Source organism: Polypterus senegalus, chromosome 3, assembly GCF_016835505.1.
Source record: "Polypterus senegalus isolate Bchr_013 chromosome 3, ASM1683550v1, whole genome shotgun sequence".
Classification (NCBI taxonomy): Eukaryota; Metazoa; Chordata; class Cladistia; order Polypteriformes; family Polypteridae; genus Polypterus; species Polypterus senegalus.
This window is the reverse complement of record NC_053156.1, coordinates 288,656,925-288,680,213: the sequence shown is the minus strand read 5'-3', so window position 1 is coordinate 288,680,213 and position 23,289 is coordinate 288,656,925. Positions and strand designations below refer to the sequence as shown.

Below are 23,289 nucleotides of genomic sequence, written 5' to 3'. Positions count from 1 at the left end.
TGGCAGCACTGTAATGATTGCATTCTTTTTTTGTTTCTCAAGTGTCTTAAATACCATCCAGCCATCCCAGTTAAGGGGTAAACTCAGAGATATGCGGATGGAAGAGCCTATGGTGTCTTGCATAATGGACTATCTGTCTGGCAGACCACAGTTTCTAAGTTTGAAGGGCTGTGTCTCCTATTTGGATATGAGCAACACATCCTATCTAAAAAGAGTAGGGTGTGCCCTGATGTTCTGGCTATCTTGACCATTACAGCCATGTCCATTCTGGACCTCTGATCATTCTTTGTCATTTCTTCTAAATAGCTGTCATGACATCATCCAGGTGGATGCTGAAGTCGCACCCTACTGTCTATGTAAAGAGTTTGAGTATCTATCTATCTATCTATCTATCTATCTATCTATCTATCTATCTATCTATCTATCTATCTATCTATCTATCTATCTATCTATCTATCTATCTATCTATCTATCTATCTATCTATCTATCTATCTATCTATCACTGGTTGCTTCTAGTATGAAGTTCAAGATACTGTAATGTGCAGGCAATGCTTTCTAGCCTTGTCTGAAGGCAAGGGAGGACTTGAAGGGGAGGTTTCTAATTGAGAGGGGCGGACACACCTTGTGGGGGGTGTGTTTTCTTGTTTTTGTGGGGTTCCGGGTGTGTGCTGGGGGTGAGTGGATTTCCGGAGTCAACGAGATTGCTCCATTATTTTTGTATAGGACCAATTTAACTAAAATAAAACTGAAGAGGCTCTGACAGCTGTGAGTGCTCCTGTTATTATTTACCCAGATTGCCACATTGGTGTCAGGAAGTGGGATGTCACACTAAGTGTGTGCAGCCAACATCTTCTGGCAAGGTCGCAAAACGGTCTCTGGAGTCCTCCAGGATCTCCCACAGTTGACTCTGCTGAACTACAGTCAATCCTTTATTGAATCGTTTATTCCTTTCCCATAGTTTGTGGATGACCTTCAAACCTACACTTGTGGTGTCTGTGTGATTGTAAATGGGTGTTTGATTTGGTTGCAACACCTGGGTGGTGGTCCTCCCCTTCCTATCACCACTGCTCAAAAGGTTTAAAATCGTTCCATCCTGGAATGTCAAAGTCCACTTTTGTAGATCAATTTGAATTCCAGCCATCTCCAAAAAATCCAAGCCCAGGATACAGGGGTCCATAATCTTGGCCACCCAGACCTCCAATGTCCAGCAAAGCCCGCCAACACAAATAGCTACCTGAGTTCTACCTAGCATGGATGCCGTTTCACCTGTGGCGGTCGTCAAAGCTACCCCTGTACCCTTCCACTGTTTTTCTCCTGGTAGTAAGTCTGATCTAACAATTGTGGCAGTCCATCCTGTGTCAATCAGTACTTACAGACACGATTGCCTATCCAAGTGTGTACATGGCAATAGGTCCCTTCACCCAATTGGCCAACAGGCACCAGGGGTTGCACATCTTGTCCCTGTAGACTACTTTGTGATGGGACATGCTGTGGGGCCCGTGCTGTCTCTCCTACACGGGTCCCTGGTCATTTCCCTGGGGTAGCTGTATGGGTTTAAGCTCAATTTTTTCCTTGTGTGGACAAAAGCGCTGCAGATGCCCCACTCTGCCACAATGCCAGCATAGGGGTGGTTTTATTGAGCGTGGTGAACGTTGTGCTTGGGAGGGCAACAATATCAGAGCCGAATATTTGTCTTCTTGCATGTGTTGATGCTGGACAACCTGCTGTTTAACTGGAATTGTGTATTTTCTCATAGCTAAGGGGCTGGGGTCCTGGCATCCTTCTGAGAGCACCTGCTCAGCCTCTTGTGCTATTTGCAATGCATCTTCAAATGTACTTGGCTTGGAAAATCATACCTGTTGCCTCACTAACTGGGGAGTGAGACCCTGGATGAAAGCCTCCTTTGCCAACTCCTCTTGGACTGCCCGATCAAAGTGAGGGTAGCCTCTTCTGACCAAAGACTGAATTTCTGGCTGCACACCTGCCCTACTAATATTGGGAAGAGAATTAAGAACTCCCACAGAACTTGCATTCGGGCAACCCCCTGATGCTATGGCTGAAGTGTCTAGTCCTGAATACACTCGCAAACTACAGATTCGCATGGAGTCTGTTCATGCATTTGCCAGGGATCACCTCCATGTACCAGGGACGTGTCAGATGCTACAGTACAATTTGAGAGCTCAAGGCTAACCTTTTCAAGAGGGCGATCAGGTTTGGGTCTATGGACCCAAACGGAAAAGAGGACGTTGCCCAAAATTGGACAGCTCCTGGGTAGGCCCTTGCCGGGTTCTGGAAAGGGTGGGGGAGGTCGTGTACTGGGTTCAACTGCCCCCGCCAGGGCGCCGCGTATCCCTCCACCAGAATCGTTTGGCTCCCTATCGTGGACGATGCTCTGACATGGAGAGACAAAAGGAATCATCACCATCACCAGCTTCTACTCAGGAGGGAAATCAAGGTCTAACCACTTCCATGGATGCTGCACAAAGTTCGCAGAAAGGCAGTAGTCCGCTGCACCAATCTCTGCGAACACCCCGACCTCATCGACAGTGACGCCTGCCAGCCCATCTCATGGACTTTGTGCTTCCTCGGGGACGAGGAGCTGAGGGGGAGGCTGTGTAACGTGCAGACAATGCTTTCTAGCCTTGTCTGAGGGCAAGGGAGGACTGGAATGGGAGGTTTCTAATTGAGAGGGGCGGACACACCTTGTGGGGAGGTGTGTTTTCTTGTTTTTGTGGGGTTCCGGGTGTGTGCTGGGGGTGAGTGGATTTCCGGAGTCAACAAGATTGCTCCATTATTTTTGTATAGGACCAATTTAACTAAAATAAAACTGAAGAGGCCCTGACAGCTGCGAGTGTTCCTTTTATTATTTAACCAGATCGCCAAAATACTGTTCCCAGTATGAAGTTCAAGATACTGTTTCCTTTTTATATTTCTATTTGAAACCATTCAGCAAATAAACTTCTTTTGTTTACTTATTACATCGGTTGCCCACTGTGCCCTACTTCTGCTCCCTCTACTCACACGTAAGGTCGATACTGACATGCTGTTGACCCTCTGAGTGGTTTTCTGTTATGTTAATTCAAAGACACTAATTGAACGTTACAAATTGCATGATAAATACTACAAATATCATTGAGCTTTAAAATAGCTGGACCCAACTTCTTTTCCTAACACAAATTCATCCAAAACTGTAATCCCGTATGTTAACCCACTTTGCCGTGAGATAACAGCATGACTCTCCTCCGTGTAAAGAAGAAACCCTTAAAAATATATCTGCGCGTGCCTTTTAAGGGGCGTGGTTAAGAGGGCTGGTCGCGATCCTCCGAGCAGAATGATTGGTTGTCGTCCGCGTCGTCGCATTTCCTGTAGTCCACCCTAGACGGAAATGCAAACTTGGCAATGTGCCGGGGAAGTTGTCTAGTGGAAAACAGTTTGTGTGCCCATTGGAGGTTGACATTTGTGTTGAATGTGTTCTCTGTGGCTGGTGTATTGGAACAGAACAGAAAAGGCTGTACGTTTGGTTTAGAAATCAAGGAGCAAGTGACCCCGTAAAAGAAGGTATGTTTTATATTGTATAATGTGTAAGCTGATAGTATTATTTAAGGAACAGGAAGTATATATCAGTCTTTGCATTTTGGAGCAGGTGTTACCGCGTGGCGCAGTACAAAACAGACACGTTTATGACACGACAGCCCTTTTAAGATTTGAAACCGTCAAATGAACCTTTTTCACATGTTCGGTTAGTCCATAGCGTTAACGACGACAAATGTCGACAAATAAACTTTGATCAAAAGTATTATTGTTTGTCGTCTTAAAGTGCGGAGCCCAGCGTGCAGTTAAACAACGAAACCTCTTTATGCTTGAGATAACAGTTTAAACGTGTAATAATAATGGATAATATTTCCGTTTATTAATAGAACAATCAAATTGTTATTGCAATTCACAATTTACTGTGTCTAAAACTCCATGGTGTTAGTAGCTTCCAAGGTGAGCTTATGTTTCCTATTATTTCGTGGAAATATATCCAGTACTAAGATTAACATATAATGATTTTATTGCTGTAGCAAGTAATGTTTCTTAGTCAAATGTGTATACGAGTGGTAAGAAAGGTTTAGAAATATTTAACGATCAAGACTATCGATGTGCTGCACGAAGCTAAATTCTACTTGCGAGGCAGGTGGGTTTACTTCACAAGAGTCCATGCTTAGTGAGATTTCGTGTCAGCTTTTTATTTTGTAGTCTTTGTTTGAAATGGTGCTTATGCTTCAAAAATGGTATAAGCCATTTCAAATTTCTGAACAAGAAGGTGGTAGCATGACACAGTGAATGATGACAAATTAGTACTTTCCTTTAAGCTGGTGGAGCGGGTAGCGTTGTTACTCCATCACTGGGCTGTTCGAAAATCCTGTAAGAAAGAATGCCAACTTAGTTTTGTCATACAGTAGCCATCTCCTATTTCCTAAGTGTCAGCTGTTGCCATTTCTGGAGATTTAGGCTCCCGGCGTAAAGTGCAGGAGTTTTTAAGAACTCTTTTATTCTTAGGGCTGTACTCAAATAATACATTTTATTTATATAGCGCCTTTCCCACCCAAGACTGCTGCCGAATTCTAATTTTTCTATTTTATGTGCTGTGAAAGAATCATTTTTCTTTGTACTAAACTTGACAGTCTGTGTACTTACAATAATGCTAGTTGTCAGCTAGTGTGTCTTGGCTTGTTTTTTTTTTTTATATCCATGTAACAGTGCCTTATGTTTCATACTTCTCTGCTGTGAACAAATTAGACAGCTTTTAACTAGTCGTTCTTGGCAAGAAATGAATACTCCCACATTTTACATTTTCAGTGAGCTATTTGAGAAAATGACCAGATATGAGTAACTGTCATCTGACCAATTTGGATATGTTATATATGGCCTGTGCTCTTCCAAATCCAAATATGGCACATTCTATAGACCACCTGTCAACAGTGCACCTGCCCATATCATTTACGCCAGCCTGTAAGAACTGCCTGTACTTCAGCTAACTTATATGCCATGGGTCCCCACACTTTTTCGGCTTGCGAGCTACTTTTAAAATGACCAGGTCGAAATGATCTACCTACATTAAAAATGCTATATATATATATTATACACACACACACACAAAATATATATATACACACACACACACAGTGCATCCGGAAAGTATTCACAGCGCATCACTTTTTCCACATTTTGTTATGTTACAGCCTTATTCCAAAATTGATTAAATTAATTTTTTTCCCACAGAATTCTACACACAACACCCCATAATGACAATGTGAAAAAAGTTTACTTGAGGTTTTTGCGAGTTTATTAAAAATAAAAAAAATTGAGAAAGCACATGTACGTAAGTATTCACAGCCTTTGCCATGAAGCTCCAAATTGAGCTCCGGTCCATCCTGTTTCCCCTGATCATCCTTGAGATGTTTCTGCAGCTTCATTGGAGTCCACCTGTGGTCAATTCAGTTGATTAGACATGATTTGGAAAGGCACACACCTGTCTATAGAAGGTCCCACAGTTGACAGTTCATGTCAGCGCACAAACCAAGCATGAAGTCAAAGGAATTGTCTGTAGACCTCCGAGACAGGATTGTCTCGAGGCACAAATCTGGGGAAGGTTACAGAAAAATTTCTGCTGCTTTGAAGGTCCCAATGAGCACAGTGGCCTCCATCATCCGTAAGTGGAAGAAGTTTGAAACCACCAGGACTCTTCCTAGAGCTGGCCGACCATCTAAACTGAGCGATCGGGGGAGAAGGGCCTTAGTCAGGGAGGTGACCAAGAACCCGATGGTCACTCTGTCAGAGCTCCAGAGGTCCTCTGTGGAAACAGGAGAACCTTCCAGAAGGACAACCATCTCTGCAGCAATCCATCAATCAGGCCTGTATGGTAGAGTGGCCAGACGGAAGCCACTCCTTAGTAAAAGGCACATGGCAGCCCACCTGGAGTTTGCCAAAAGGCACCTGAAGGACTCTCAGACCATGAGAAACAAAATTCTCTGGTCTGATGATATCAAAGATTGAACTCTTTGGTGTGAATACCAGGCGTCACGTTTGAAGTAAACCAGGCACTGCTCATCACCAGGCCAATACCATCCCTACAGTGAAGCATGGTGGTGGCAGCATCATGCTGTGGGGATGTTTTTCAGCGGCAGGAACTGGGAGACTAGTCAGGATAAAGAGGAAGCTGACTACAGCAATGTACAGAGACATCCTGGATGAAAACCTGCTCCAGAGCGCTCTTGACCTCAGACTGGGGCGACGGTTCATCTTTCAGCAGGACAACGACCCTAAGCACACAGCCAAGGTATCAAAGGAGTGGCTTTAGGACAACTCTGTGAATGTCCTTGAGTGGCCCAGCCAGAGCCCAGACTTGAATCCGAATTGAACATCATATTCAAAAAGACTTGAGGCTGGAATTGCTGCCAAAGGTGCATCGACAAAGTATTGAGCAAAGGCTGTGAATACTTATGTACATGTGATTTCTCAGTTTTTGTATTTTTAATAAATTTGCAAAAACCTCAAGTAAACCTTTTTCACGTTGTCATTATGGGGTGGAATTCTGATGGAAAAAATGAATTTAATCCATTTTGGAATAAGGCTGTAAAATGTGGAAAAAATGATGCTCTGTGAATACTTTCTGGATGCACTGTATACTATAACTATATATATATATATATATATATACAGTAATCCCTCGCTATATCGTGCTTCGACTTTCGCGGCTTCACTCTATCGCAGATTTTAAATGTAAGCACATCTAAATATATATCACAGGTTTTTCGCTGTTTCGCCGCTTTCTGCGGAGAATGGGTCTTTTAATTTATGGTACATGCTTCCTCAGTTTGTTTACCCAGTTGATTTCATGCAAGGGACGCTATTGGAAGATGGCTTAGAAGCTACCCAATCAGAGCATGTATTACATATTAACTAAAACTCCTCAATGATATAAGATATGCTTCCCGCGGTGCTTGATTGTTTGCTTCTCTCTATCTTTCTCACTCTCTCTGCCTGACGGAGGGGGTGTGAGCAGAGGGGCTGTTTGCACAGAGGACACTGACGCTCCACTACAAAATGCCGCTTTATCGGGGTGCTTCTGTATACTTAAAAGCACGTATTGATTTTTTGATTGTTTGCTTTTCTTAGCGAGCTCTCTCTCTGATATTCTTCTGATATTCTCTGATATTCTTTAGTCAATATAAAAGGCTAACTAGATCACTTAGATAGCCGGAGTTTTGCAGTAACTCGCGCGTTTGACTGTGTGCACAGCATGACAAGTGTGATAGAAGAAAAGAGATCTCAGACTGGCCGCCCTGTATGTCAATCAAGTGGCAAATGCCATAGGGATGCAACACGGTCTACCTGCACTACCTTTGCGATCCACCGGTCGATCGCGATCGACGCATTGGACACCCCTGGTGTATGCTGACATAATTGGGCTCACAAATCACAATTACCAAATAGTTATTTTTCACTTCTGGTTACCCTCAGCCCCATTGCTATTCGAGACTTGTGAACAGTTCTGATGATTTCAAGATTCAAGAGAATTTATTGTCATTTCATCCATATACAGTAGTACAGCATACAGCGAAACGAAACAACGTTCCTCCAGGACCATGGTGCTACATAGAACACAGGACAACTGAGAATCCACGACACTTAATATATAACAAGGTGCATGTGAGTCAAATGTGTAAACATGTGCAACACTGCAGAACAGAACACATATGTCAGATATCAGTCCGGTCCATGAGTGTTCAGGAGTCTGACTGCTTGGTGGAAGAGACTGTTACACATTCTGGTGGAGAGGGCCTGAATACTTTGGTACCTTTTTCCCAATGGCAGGAGTGTAAACAGTGAATGTGAAGGGTGTGTTGGATCACTCACAATGCTGGTGGCTTTGTGGATGCAGCGTGTGGTGTAAATGTCCATGATGGTGGGAAGAGAGACACAGATGATCTTCTTGGCTGTCTTCACTATCTGTTGTTGGGCTTTACAATCCCTGACCATGCAATTTCCAAACCAGACAGTGATACAGTTGCTCAGGATGCCCTCTATGGTTCCTCTGTAGAATGTTGTTCCTCAGACCCCATCTACTAAAATTACTTCAATTACATAATTTTCAAATGATGAAATACCCAAATAATTTCTGCCATCCTCAATTTCCATATAGGGATGTTGCATTATAATTAAACAAAGTTTGGGAAAAAGACACATTTTTCCTTTATTTTTGCACTAGGATTTGTTCTGTGTATTGTATTGTATTGGCCCCCCTTCATTTTGACACCCACTGCACGCCCAACCTACCTGGAAAGGGGTCTCTCTTTGAACTGCCTTTCCTAAGATTTCTTCCATTTTTTCCCTACAAGGGTTTTTTGGGAGTTTTTCCTTGTCTTCTTAGAGAGTCAAGGCTTGGGGGCTGTCAAAGGCCATTGCGGCACACCTTGTGTGATTTTGGGGTATACAAAAATAAATTGTATTATTTATCCCTCTGCTACACAAGTCAGATGTGATTAAAGCACACATCGCAGACTTTTGTTTAAGGTATTTGCGTCCATTTCGTAATTACAGCACTTTTGTTTATTTTTTCACGGTCCCCCCATTTCAGGGCACCATAATGTTTGTGACACAGCAATGACAGGTCTGTTAAAGCTGTCATATTTAGGACTTTGTTGCATAGCCCATGCATGCAGTGACTGCTTGAAGTCTGTTATTCATTGACATCACCAAGTGCTGAGGATCTTCTCTGGTAGTGCTCTGCCATGCTCATGGATTTAAATTGGGTGACAGGCTTGGCCATTCAAGAGTTTTCAATTTTTTAACTTTAAAAAAACTCCTGTGTTGCCTTGGCAGTATATTTGGTATCCGTATCTCGTAGGGTGAAGTGCCAACCAATGAGTTTGGGGGCATGAACAGATGTTTCTAAACACCCCATCATTTGCTATACAACTGTCACAAGCAGATCCATCATCAGTGAAGAGAAGGTGTGCCGGTGCCAGCCATAACATGCCCAAGCCATAGTACCAACACCACCATCATGTTTAGCAGGTGAAGTGGTCTTGCGTTGGATCTTGGACAGTTTCTTTTCGTGTCCACACTTTGCTCTTGACATCACTCTGTTGCAAGTTTATTGTCTGTCCGCAAGATCTTTTTCCAGAATTCTGCAAGCTCTTTTACATGCCATTTTTGCAGCTAACTAGTGGCCTGCATCTTGCATTGTGGCCTCTTGTGTTCCTCCTCCTGCTGATAGTCGTCTCTGACACATCCACATCTGCATCCTGAAGTCTGTTTCTGATCAGTCAGACAGGCATTTGGGGCTTTTTCTTTACCATAGTGACGATTCTTCTGTCATCAGCAGTGCCAGTCTTCCATTGCCTGCAAGTCCCTTTGCAATTACTGAGCTCACCAATGTGTTCTTTCTTCTTTGTGGCATTACACACAGTTGATTTGATTTAGGGTTTATGTCTGGTATTGCACAATGAGAGCAGCAACAAGCCATGGAATTAAAGAATGAGTTTAATTAACAGAAAGACTTGGCTCCTAATGAAGTAACTGGTTGGAGTGAAATTGGTTGGAGTTTGATGCCCTGACATAGTTGGTCTTCTATTGGCTCACTCACGTCATGTTTCATTTCTGTTTGGGTGCCATTTAAGAAAAGAAATGAAGCAATTCAGGGGAACAAATCAATTAATATGAATTCAAAAGAAGTTAATTAGCAGCAAAAACCCTGCAGTAATTAAGGAAAGGGTTGGAATGAAAACCTGCAGCCACTGGGGCACTCCAGGACTGGAGTTGGGGACCAGCTTGAAATATTCCCATTTTTTTGCTTTACAGCCTTAAATGAAAACATACACACACAATATTTCTTCACAGCTTTACTTACTCACTGCAACATCTGACATCCAAGTGAAAGATATCACAGCTACAGTTCAGAAAAATTATAAAAAATCAAAAACAAGACATACTGAGATTAATAAAGGATCACCCCCAATGTCATTGTCATTTTGTTGACCCACCTTTTGCTTTAATGCTAGCCTTGAGTCTGTTGGGATTCTTCTCTATGTCAGCTTTGCACATCTAGATTGAGTAATATTTGCCCCCACTCTTCTTTACAGTTTAACTGTTCAAGTTCGGTCAAATTGGATGGTGAGCGTTGGTGGTCTGCTATCTTCAGATCTTTCCACAGATTTTCAGTGTGATTTAGGTCTGGGCTCTGACTGGCCACACATGGACATTCACTTTTTTCATCTTCAGCCACTGTGTGGTCAACTTTGCTGTGAGCTTCGGGTTGTTGTCGTGTTGAAAGGTGAACATTCTGCCCATCTTCAACTTTCTAACAGAGGGTAGCAGGTTTTCCTCAAAAATTTGACAGTATTTTGCCCCATCCATTTTTCCTTCTACCCTAACAAGGCCCTGCGGCAGAGAAACACCCCCACAACAGGATGCTGCCCCTCTCTGTGCCTTACTGTAGGTATGGTGTGTTGTGGGTGGTGAGCTGCATTGGTGTACCGTTTGGTATTGAGGCCAAAGTGTTGGATTTTGGTCTCATCTTTTTCCACTTGGCATCAGAATCTTCAAGGTGCATTCTGGCAAAGCTCAAACAAGCCTTAACGTGGCCTTTTTTGAGAAGTGGCTTTTTCCTTGCGACCCTCCCGAACAAACCACATTTGTAGAGCGCTTGTGAAATTGTTGTCACATGCACACAATGACCACTCTTTGCCATCAAATTCTGTAACTCCTTCAAAGTGGCCATTGGCCTTTTGGTAGCCTCTCTTCCCAGTTTCCTCCTTGCTCTTCCATCCAGTTTGGAGGATCCAGGGAGGGTACTAGTAGTACCAAACACTTCTTTATGATGGACTTTACTGAGCTCCTTGGGATTAATAAAGACTTTGAGATTTTGTTGTCTCCATCGCCTGCCTTATGTCTGTCCACAACTCCATCCCTGAGATCTTTTGAAAGTGGCTTGCCACTTACAGTCACTTGTTTGCTGTCAGTTGCGCCACCAAGCAAGGGAATGAAGGCTCCAGGAACAGCTTCACTAACTCACACGGATTCCAACTGATCACAGGTGGAAGGAAGCCAGTAACCGCAATGGAAATGGTGGGCACTGACACCTGATTGAGTTTAGGTAGGGGGTGATCCTTTATTCATCTCAGGATTTCTTGATTTGTATTTTTTTTTAATTTTCTGAACTGTAGCTGTGATATGTTTCACTTGGATGTTAGAGATTGCATTGAGTAAGTAAAGTTGGAAAAAATATAATTGGTTTGTGTGTTTTCATTTAGGGCTGTAAAGCAAAAACAAAAAGGGGAATATTTCGAAGGTGGGGGATTCTTTTCTATACCCACTATGTATTCATTTTATTTGTCCCAAGCAAAATGTCTTAAAAGTTTTATAAACTGTAGTTTCTCTCTCCCAGATAAAAATCTTTTATTTTTTTAAGATGTATTAAAGCCAGAATTACTATGGTTTTATCCCTTATACTTGCTATGCCATATTATTTTATCGATCAGTGTTAAACATCAGTATCATTCTAATGTAGTACTTGTATTTCCTGGTATTGTCCCTTTGCCTATGATGATTGACAACTGCCTTGATAAAATACCCATAAAAGTGTATAATCACCAAACACTAAACTTCTAATACATTGATGTGTAAAAGAAATGAACCACTTAACATTTAAATCGAATGCACAAATTAACATGTACTTATTTTCTTTCTACCATATATTTCTAATTAAGGCTTTTTTCCCCCTTAAAGTGACTTGGTTTAACTTTCAAAAAACACCAACTGTTTGCTGTTCTGAGTGCTGACTTCACTGCTGAGACTTGCAGGGTTCAAAAGGTTGTGCCTTATTTAAAGCTGCACCTGTTTTTCAGCTTTATCATCTAATGTATGCCTAGAAAAAAAAAAGTTACTTTTTTCCCACATACCCAATGACCAGCATGTGTCTTTAAAATGAATCGGTAGCATAAAAAAATGCCATTTTTAAATGTAACCTGATTGAGTATTAAACAATTCAAGTGTATTATCAATAATATACACATACTGTTTGTAGATGTGCATATATACAGTTAGGTCCATAAATATTTGGACAGAGACAACTTTTTTCTCATTTTGGTTCTGTACATTACCACAATGAATTTTAAATGAAACAACTCAGATGCAGTTGAAGTGCAGACTTTCAGCTTTAATTCAGTGGGTTGAACAAAAAGATTGCATAAAAATGTGAGGCAACTAAAGCATTTTTTAACACAATCCCTTTATTTCATGGACAAATTAAATAACTGGAAATAAAATGTTCATTTCTAATACTTGGTTGAAAACCCTTTGCTGGCAATGACAGACTGAGGTCTTGACCTCATGGACATCACCAGATGCTGGGTTTCCTCCTTTTTAATGCTCTGCCAGGCCTTTACTGCAACGGCTTTCAGTTGCTGTTTGTTTGTGGGCCTTTCTGTCTGAAGTTTGGTCTTCAACAAGTGAAATGCCTGCTCAATTGGGTTAAGATCAGGTGACTGACTTGGCCATTCAAGAATGTTCCACTTCTTTGCTTTAATAAACTCCTGGGTTGCTTTGGCTGTATATTTTGGGTCATTGTCCATCTGTATCATGAAACGCCACCCAATCAATTTGACTGCATTTAGCTGGATTTGAGCAGACAGTATGTCTCTGAACACCTCAGAATTCATTCGGCTGCTTCTGTCCTGTGTCACATCTTCAATAAACACTAGTGTCCCAGTGCCACTGGCAGCCATGCATGCCCAAGCCATCAAACTGCCTGACTCCTCCGTGTTTTACAGATGATGTGTTATGCTTTGGATGATGAGCTGTTCCACGCCTTCTCCATACTTTTTTCTTGCTATCATTCTGGTAGAGGTCCATCTTGGTTTCATCTGTCCAAGGAATGTTTTTCCAGAACTGTCCTGGCTTTTTTAGATGTTCTTTAGCAAAGTCCAATCTAGCCTTTCTATTCTTGAGGCTTATGAATGGCTTGCACCTTGCAGTGCACCCTCTGTATTTACTTTCATGCAGTCTTCTCTTTATGGTAGACTTGGATATCGATACGCCGACCCCCTGGAGAGTGTTGTTCACTTGGTTGGCTGTTGTGAAGGGGTTTCTCTTCACCATGGAAATGATTCTGCGATCATCCACCACTGTTGTCTTCTGCGGACGTCCATGTCCTTTTGTGTTGCCGAGTTCACCAGTGCTTGCTTTCTTTCTTAGGATGTACCAAGCTGTAGATTTTGCCACTCGTAATATTGTAGTAATTTCTCAGATGGGTTTTTTCTGTTTTCGTAGCTTAAGGATGGCTTCTTTCACCTGCATGGAGAGCTCCTTTGACCGCATGTTGTCTGTTCACAGCAAAATCTTCACATGCAAGCACCACACCTCAAATCAACTCCAGGACTTTTATCTGCTTAATTGATGACATAACGACGGACTTGAACACACCTGCCATGAAATAGCATTTGAGTCAATCGTTAATTACTTTTGAGCCCCTGAAATGAAGGGATTGTGTTAAAAAAAAAACGCTTTAGTTGCCTCAAATTTTTATGCAATCTTTTTGTAAGTTATAGCGCAATGAAAATTGCGTAATTAGATCTGCACCCCTTATATATAAACTGTTCAGAAACATTAAAGGAACACTTTGAAAACTCCTCAGATCTCAATGGGGAAAAAAAAATCCTGCTGAATATCTCTACTGATATGGACTGATATGGTGATGTGTTAGAAACGAAAGGACGGCACATCATTTGATGGAAATGAAAATGATCAAGCTACAGAGGGCTGAATTCAAAGACACCCCAAAAATCAAAATGATGATGAAAAAATGAAGCAGCTGGCAGGCTCGTCCATTTTGCCCGAAATTTCATTGCAGAAACTCCAAATCGTACTCAGTAGTTTGTATGGCCCCCACATGCTTGTATGCATGCCTGACAACGTCAAGGGGGGCATGTTTTAAGACGAAGGATGGTGTCCTGGGGGATCACCTCCTAGATCTGGACCAGGGCATCACTGAGCTCCTGGAGAGTCTGAGGTGCAACCTGGTGTCGTCGGATGGACCAAAATATAATGTCACACCCAGAGGTGTTCAACTGGATTGAGGTTAGGTGAGTGAGCGTGGGGGCCAGTCAGTGGTATCGAGTCCTTCATCCTCCAGGAACTGCCTTCATACTCTTGCCACATGAGGCCATGCATTATCGTGCACCAGGAAGAACTCCGAAGCCACTGCACCAGCAAAGGATCTGACAATGGGTTTAAGGATTTCATCCCAATACCTAATGGCTGTCAAGTGCCGTTGCCTTGCTTGTCTGTGCGTCCCTCCATGGATATTCCTCCCCAGACCATCACTGACCCACCACCAGAAGTTTCATTGACTTGATGCTATACTTTGATTAAAAAGTATTCATTTAATTTTTTTGAGCATTTAACAAAATGTAATATAGTATTAACAAAATGCATTTATATAATATTGTAATGACCAGCATAATAAGCAAATACAACTTGAAGGTACTGGAGTTTTCTACATTTTACTTGGAGTCCTCATTCCGTAACAAATGGTGCCGTCTTATACTCTACGGAGCACACCTCCAAAACAATAAAAGAAAGCTTTCCCTACCAATCAGTTTCTCCTGCCCTTCATGTTGTCTTTTTCTATACCGTAAACACTCCTGCCTTTTTATTATCTTCTGACTCCCTACTCAAAACTTCCTCCTGCCTCACCTTCCTTTTTCTCCAAACTTCTCCTGTCACTCCTCTCCTCAGAGATGTGTCCACCCCTCACAGAACAGAAGCCCTTCAGCCAGTCCCATTACTTACACAGCATTCATTCCACCTTTTCTGCTCCTGCGCAGCGCACCACAATCTGCCTGTACATCACACTATACTAACAAAACGTAATATAACAGAATTTAAAAAGAAAATTGCAATGTAGAAGAACATTAATATACAGTAGAATTAAATTACTGTCAGTGGTTTTCATTTTTGACATGTTTTTCAATTTTTTCGGCATCATGCTTGAAGCACTTTTGCTGTTTTGTAAATGGTTAATAATTTCATTTTTTGTGACAATTCCAGCGCCACAGGCATATATTTATTTGCCATTACAATGTATAGTACAGTGGAACCACGGTTTACGAGTAACTTGGTTTACGAGTGTTTTGCAAGACGAGCAAAAATTTTTAATAAATTTTGACTTGATAAACGAGCGATGTCTTGCAATACGAGCAGTATGGATATACTTGTTCTGCTGAGCGTCATGTGATCACAACTGAGCTGATGGTTCTTCTCTCTCTCTCCTTATCTCACTCGCTTGCCCAGCACCTCTCTCTCTCCTTATCTTGCTTGCTTGCTCGCCCAGCGCGTCTCTCTGTTTACATCGCGTCTCTCTCTCTCCTTATCTCGCTTGCTCGCCCAGCGTGTCTCTCTGTTTACAGCGCGTCTCTCTCTCTCTCTCTCTCCTTATCTCGCTCGCCCAGCACGTCTCTCTGTTTACTACAGCATTGTGACAGTGTGTGTGTGCGCTGTGAAGTGCGAGTCCCCATCTTGCTCCCCAAAACACGAAGCTGAGTCTCAGTACTTTAACAACACCAGTTTTATTCAGCTTGAAACAGCAACAGCACTGTTATTTATTGCAGCGGGATCTTTATAATGTTCCTTGTATGACCCATTGATGACAGGCGCTTATAGCATGTCTGCAATCTTTTTGGATGCGCTTATACGGCGAACTGCTACAGCGCTGGGAGACTGCCATTTGCTTTGGGACGCTCTTCCGCGTGTCTTCCTGTTGGGTGGAATCCCACATGAGTTTAGAAACTCACACCAGCCATGATTCTTTTTAAATGTAAATTGCAGGTTAATTTGTATTATGTATTTTACTTTATATTTTGTCTTAATCATTTTTATATGAATAGTTTTGGGTTGTGGAACGAATCATCTGAGTTTCCATTATTTCTTATGGGGAAATTTGCTTTGATATACGAGTGTTTTGGATTGCGAGCATGTTTCCAGAACAAATTATGCTCGCAAGCCGAGGTTCCACTGTAGTTTAATTTAATACTTTTTAACTATTGGTATCTCTGGTGCCGCTCATTCTTGGTTCACATCATAGCTCCACTATTACGTCTTCATTAGGGAATGCAAATCTGCCACTACTTCATTCACACAGGGTATCCCTCAAGGGTCAATTCTCGGTCCAGTCCTCTTCAACATCTACAGTGCATCCGGAAAATATTCACAGCACATCACTTTTTCCACATTTTGTTATGTTACAGCCTTATTCCAAAATGGATTACATTCATTTTTTCCCTCAGAATTCTACATACAACACCCCATAATGACAACGTGAAAAAAGTTTACCTGAGATTTTTGCAAATTTATTAAAAATAAAAAAAAATTGAGAAATCACATGTACATAAGTATGTATGTGCTCCCATTAGGTGAGATTATTCGTCGGTATGGTCTGAGATTCCACTGCTATGCCGATGACACACAACTTTATGTAAGCATTGATGCAACTGCAACATCTTCACCTGTTGCACTGACTGACTGCATTTGGGAAATCAATCCTTGGATGACAGATATTTTTTTACAGCTCAATCCTGATAAAACAGAAATCTTATTAGTTGGTACCAAATCTGTCCTCTCTACCCTTCGTGAGCTAAAAATTGACATTGATGGGACCCTGATTCAACCCTCAGCATCAGTCTGTAATTTGGGTGTCATCTTTGATCAGCTTCTTACTTTTCAATCACACATTAGTTCAATAGTACAGACAGCCTTTATTCATCTTTGCAAAATTGTTCATCTGCATTCTTTCCTCAGTGTGAAAGATACTCACACTCATTCACGTTTTCATCATTACCTGTCTGGACTATTGCAATGCTTTGCTTTATGGCCTCCCGACTAAATATATCAATTGATTACAGTATGTTCAGAATTCTGCTGCTCGTTTACTTACACACACTAAAAAATGTCACTCCTGTCCTCTACGATTTACATTGGTTACCGGTTTCTTCAAGAATCAAATATAAAATTATCCTTCTCACCTTTAAAGCCCTTCATGGTGTCAGAGCTGCTGCTTCCTTACACTCCTGCCCGTGCATTACAATCATCGGATACTAAGTTACTTACTGTACCTAAATACAGGTTAGTAACTATGGGTGGCAGAGCTTTGAGAGTGATAGCCGCTAAAATTTAGAATTCTCTCCCTCTTAGCCTTTGTGAGGAAAAATCTCTTATTAATTTCAAACTTTTGTTAAAAACACATCTTTTCAATGAGTATTACTCTTTTTCGTGTATGTAATTTCCACTGTCTTGTTAATGTGTGTATTGAATTGTAGTGTCCTTGAGTGTATGAAAGGTGCTACATAAATAAAACTTAATAATAATAATATTATTATTACAGTAGAGTCTCACTTATCCTACCTTCGCTTATCCAACATTCCGTATTATCCGACGTCCCACCGCAAAAAAAAAAAAAACACATCAATTGGCAACAAGAACTGCCAGTACCGCAGCTAATTACAGTGGAACCTCGGTTTGCGAGCATAATTCGTTCTGGAAACGTGCTCGCAGTCCAAAGCACTCGTACAGTATATTAATGCGAATTTCCCCATAAGAAATAATGGAAATTCAGATGATTCGTTCCACAACCCAAAACTATTCATACAAAGATGATTAATACAAAATATAAAGTAAAAATACATAAAGCAAGTTAACCTGCATTTTACCTTTGAAAAGAATCATGGCTGGTGTGAGTGAATTTCTAAACGCTTGTGGGATTCCACCCAACAGGACGACATGCGGAAGAGCGTTCCAAAGCAATCGCAGTCTCCCAGCGCTGTAGCAGTTTTACCATAAAAGCGAATCCGAAAAGATCGCGGACATGCTGTAAGCGCCTGCCGTCGATGGGTGATACAAGGAACATTATAAATGCGCAGGGCACAGTATTACTTTCCCCCGACCCTGCCTGACTGCTGTGACTTTGTATAAGAGAATGGCAGATCACACTACAATAAATAACTGCGCTGTTGCTGTTTCAAGCTTAATAAAGCTGGTGTTGCTCAAGTACTGAAACTCAGCTTCGTGTTTTCCGGTGCAAGACAGGGACTCGCACATCACGGCACAAACACATGCACACGCAGTCACAATGCTGTAGTAAACCGTATACACTCGTACGAATGTTGACTATATGAGTGACGGAGTTAAGGCTCTAGAAAGTGCAATTAATTTCATTGAGCAACAAGAAGCTACAGGAATCGACATAATGATGCTGCAAAGATGGCGAGACTTGACAGCGAAGAAACGGCACTCATCAGGAAAGCAGACTATGATCAAAAATGTCTTTAAATCATCACAGGACTGAACTTTTTAAGTACAGTACATACTGTATTTAACTTCAGACAATTCTGTAACTGTAAGTTCATTTTTTCAGTTAATTTATTCTGTTGTTGTAAAACATGATTATTAGATTCATAATGTGTAAAATTATAACATAGTTTGACGTTTAATAATCTTTTTCTTAACACCTGCCATTATCCAACATTTTGGCATATCCGATGTTCTGCCAGCCCATTTATTTCAGATAAGCGAGACTCTACAGTAATTATAACTAAAGAGAAAAGCTGTGAAACTCTATTAAAACTGAAGTTATGTAACCGACATTGGGATTTTAAAATGCGGCATGACATGTGGTGCTGGAAAAAACTCTACTTGCTAGGAGCAGGTGAGCTGTTGCAATGTGCCTAGTTTGCAGTGTATCGTGCTGCAGTAGTAACAGGAAGATGCTGATGTGCACAATGTTTTTTTTTCTTTCGTTTCTTTCTTTCGTTAATGAAGGCTGACAGTTAACTGAGTGACGGATAATCAAGGTTTACTGTATATATGTATGTATGTATTTCTGTATATAATGTATAATTGAAGTGAAATAATCCCAAAAGAACCTGCAAATGATTGTAGGACTCAAGTTCTCAATTACATTGACTCAATATGTCAGATCCACTGGTCTTAAGTCTTTCCGACAGGAAGAGGCGGGTCCAGTTGGATGGACATGGGAATTTACATCAGTGATATTATAGCCTTCAATCTTAAAGTTTGCAGAGGGAGGAAGAGAATAGGCATTAAGACACAGCGCTAGCAACTGGAGAGGTGAGGAATTACAAACATCAGAGCTCTTAAGATGTTCCCTATGCACACGAGTAACAATATATACACATACTGTATACACAGTGACATATAGGGGGCATCTTCTACCCCAGACCCTGAACATAACTTCCATAAAGACCCTTTATTCTTGTTAAGATACCATTCACAGCCAACACTATCATCTCTTTCTCTATCCAAGTACAGTTTGTTTCTCCCACTAATGTCCAGATAGGCTTTATCCATCTCCACTCTGAACTAACTCACTTGGCTGAGGCACATGAACTTCCTTTCAAACCAGACCCAAACATATTTTTAATGCAAAATTATTGCATGCAAGAAGTATTACTGGGTGAGTTATAACCAATGCAGGACAAAGAACCACTCAAAATACTGAGAAAAATGGCTTTTCCCACTGCCCATCTGTTACAGTGGCCTCCAGGCCAGGTAAGAACACGGCGACCATCCCAGCCAGGACATTAACCCAACCTTGTTTTCTATAGAAACAAATCTTACACCATAAAACACATAAAGGAATACAAATGTTGCATATACATTTGTTTTTAGTTTCTTTCTTGATAGAAGTTGTCTTTTTTTATTTATATTCATAGCCAGTAACGGATAGTGCAGTGAATACACTTGACTTGAGCATTCCTAGTTTTTATCCTGTTTCTCTGTACATTTACCATTCATTTGCTCAGAGGTTGACGTGCTTGCTGCGTCCTGAGCAGCTCTCCTTTTCTCCACCCTAGCGGCCCACTTCTTCTCTTCTTTCGTCGGTATCTTTTCGCGTTAAAACTGATTAAGTCAGTGTTTGTGTTGCAATTACTTAGTATGGTTTCCTTTATTTTTTCCCACTTAAGCTGGCACTTAAGTCTTCAATCTGCCCCAAGAATGATTTAAGATATGAAGAGGTTTGGGAAGTGACGGCGAAGGTGGTATGGAATGAGAATGGCGCCCGTACACATGCGCCGCACAGTCGCCCTGCTGGCCACTGCTGAGAGTTGATTCTACAATAAAATAAAATAAAAATAAAAAGAGGAATAACCTTGGAGGTCAACCATCACCCCGAAAGCAGATAGCAGAGGTCACATAGTATATGCGTACCAAATTTCAGGTCAATATTTTAAACGGTTTGCGAGCTACAGGTGATTTAAAATCCTGGACAGACAGACAGCCACAGTAGCGTAATTATATGTAAAGATTCTCATAAGGATACCTTCCTAAAAGTAGGACCTCTACTCATAGGAAGATACTATATGCATTATAAACCAAACTTAGAAACATTCTCCTCATTGCACTTAACTATTAAGGGTGACAACCAATTATCATTAGTATTCCTTTCTTTAAATTTAGACATCTTATTTCTATTATTGTTGTGTACATCTGCTCTTTTCTTTATAGCAATTTTAATATAAAATCAGTGTTAACACAAAAATGTTATTTAAAATAATATTTAAAAAATGAATACAATAATTTCTTTTTTTTTTCCTTTCTTTTCTGTGTTTCGTTCAGGAATGGCTTACTAACAGCGTAACACACATTTTGTGTGTTTCATATTACTTTTTCTCTTTTTTTTTTTTTATGTCCCAGAGGCTCTGTAATGCTGCATTTGTTTGAAGTGGCAGAGCTTGTCAGCTGCACTGTAAGGGAAGTGCGGCATGGCACAAAAAAGCACTTTTAACAGATTAAGAATCCATGTTATTTAGGATTGTAACTTATCACTGCTGTGCTCGCTGGTGCCATTGGATTATTGAACTTGTACATCGCTTTTTTAGTTAGCTCAGGCATAGCTTTGCAGGCTTTATCAGTCCATGGGCAACTCCTCTTTGGGCAGGGTAAGTTAACACATTTCTGCTTGCACATACCACAGTATTGGCATGTGCCGACCCTTGGCTTAGGATTTAATAATAAATGCTGGTTGGTGAATTATGCAGTTTTTGGAAAATGTAACACTGTAACGTGTCATTTTTTTAACACTAGAATTACCAGAGCCTACGAAAAAACTCGTAAATCCGTCCCACCTTAAATCGCTTCTTAAAATCGTTCACAGCTGTCCACCAGCGTCTTTTGTCATCTAAATGTGTGAACACGGCTGAGATAATAAAACTGACTAAAAAAAAAAAAAAACCAAAGCTAACCTTTACAAGGATCATAAATTACACCGGCTGTTACAGACTGACATCAAATGTATGTTTTTATTCTAAAATAGTAAGACTAAGAGCAGTTTACTTCTCAAAAAGGAGTGGTGCAGGATCGAACTCGGGACCTTCTGAGTCACAGTCAGCTGCTGATTCTATTACGCCACGGAGACAGTCATAATAAATGGCTGTCAATGTCACATGTTAAGGCGGCTTTTTGTTTCTGCAGTTATATTTTTGAATAAAAGCACAATTGCTGTGTTAGATTTGTACCTTCTGTGAAAATATTTCTTTGATATTTGGACTTCAGGCTTCAAACATTATATAGTTTATGCCTACATTTTGTCATCTACTAGAAGAATATAAAAAACGTTTCTGTTTTAACAATGTGTTTACACAGATTACTGTAGAAACGGAACAGACATGAAATGCGTGTGTTCCAAACAACGATCTATTATTTCCACTCTAAAACTCCACTTCACTCCCAGAAAATCAATCAAGGCATGAGTTGGGAGAAGTTTGTGCACGTTCTGAGTCGGTGGGGGGGATGGAATAGCCAGCTACTTGCAGCTTTTCTTTTATCAGCACACTTAGATTAACAAAAGACGCTGCCGGAGAGGTGAGAATTGTTTTAAGAAGCGATTTAAGGTGGAACAGATTTACGAGTTTTTTCGTAGGCTCTAGTAATTCTAGTGTTAATACTGTAGTTAACTATGGTAAAATATCTAGTTACTTTGTGAACTTTAAGTAAGGTAAGTGGTCCCTAACTCTGTCTCTAATTTTTTTTTAATTCTAGCAAGCTTTTGAACATCCATATTTTGAATTAGGATAGCCTATTTTTTTTAAATATTATTCCTTAGCTAGCCTTCCTCCCCCCTTTATCAAATCCTGTGTTTCGCTGGTGAATATCTCAGTTCAGCCAACTGTGCCAGCACTGTTGGCTGGACTCAGATCTGTGTTTTTAATGGATTTCACATACCAGACCAGAATTTTTTTTTTTTTTTTAAATCTAGCTTCAGTCCCATCAATTTACAACTGCAGGGAAGCCAGCATCGGCCAAAAGAGATAGCTAGGATGTCTATTGGTTCAAATTCAATCAGCAATGGGGGTAAATGGATTACCACCCCACAAGCTCTAATTCCTTCTTAGCAAACATAAAGGCAAGAGGATCACTATGAGGCTGCATCCCATCCTCATTTCCACTGTCCCCAGCAGCGGGTGCTTGCTCCCTAGGAATGCATTGTTTTTTAGAAATGCAGGACATACTTGAAACTGTATGTATACCCCTTCAGTAACCATGGCAGAAATAATCTGAGAGAGAGATATATGGTACAAAAGGACTTGGTTTTAAAGTGTAGCTTTTACTTCCAATATACATTGTAATATAGTCTTTTATATATAGAAATCCAGGCTGAAGAGAAGCCATTAGAATAGTGCAGTCTTCATACAGTTCATCTGTGGGTAATGCTGATGATTGCACTTTCGGTTTGTCAGAGTGCAGGATGCATTCTTCATGTAGATGGCTTTAATGTAGTTGTTCCTTTGTCTCGCTGAAGCCAGACATATAAAATCTGTATGTCTGAAAACTGTCAAGATACACTGTGTTTAAGTCAGTGCCCACTAGTAGTTCATCGCCAAATGGCGCACAGAATGCCCCAAAACCCAGTTAAAGCACAAAGTAGTTTGAAACCAAAAGTTACCAATGTTCATTGCAGGAAGAATCATAGTCCAGTATTTATTAATAAGATAAAAACCAAAAATACGCAAAAAAAAAGTGTCATCAAGATCAATAAAAATAATATGCAACAATCAAGCAAAACAAAATAGTCCTATCCAAGAAATAACTGAAAAACTTTCATGCACATTAGTTACAGGCAAGGGCTCTGAAAATGTACCTAGTCCAAAGATGCCAAAAGGAGATAATGGTAGCAAGAACAAGGTCCGATAATTGGTCATAGCAGCCCAAACCTATCTCTCACCCACCGT

The 23,289-nt window shown here is 40.9% G+C and overlaps 1 protein-coding gene across 1 annotated transcript in view; it reads left to right on the top strand.

The window, feature by feature from the left end:
* The first annotated feature begins 3,352 nt into the window (after positions 1 to 3,352).
* LOC120526277 (zinc finger protein 70-like) overlaps positions 3,353 to 23,289 on the top strand; it is a 34,299-nt gene continuing 14,362 nt past the window's right edge. The window contains exon 1 of the mRNA XM_039749382.1: positions 3,353 to 3,559. The gene's annotated coding sequence lies outside the window, so the exon portion shown is untranslated. The remainder of the gene's footprint in view (positions 3,560 to 23,289) is intronic.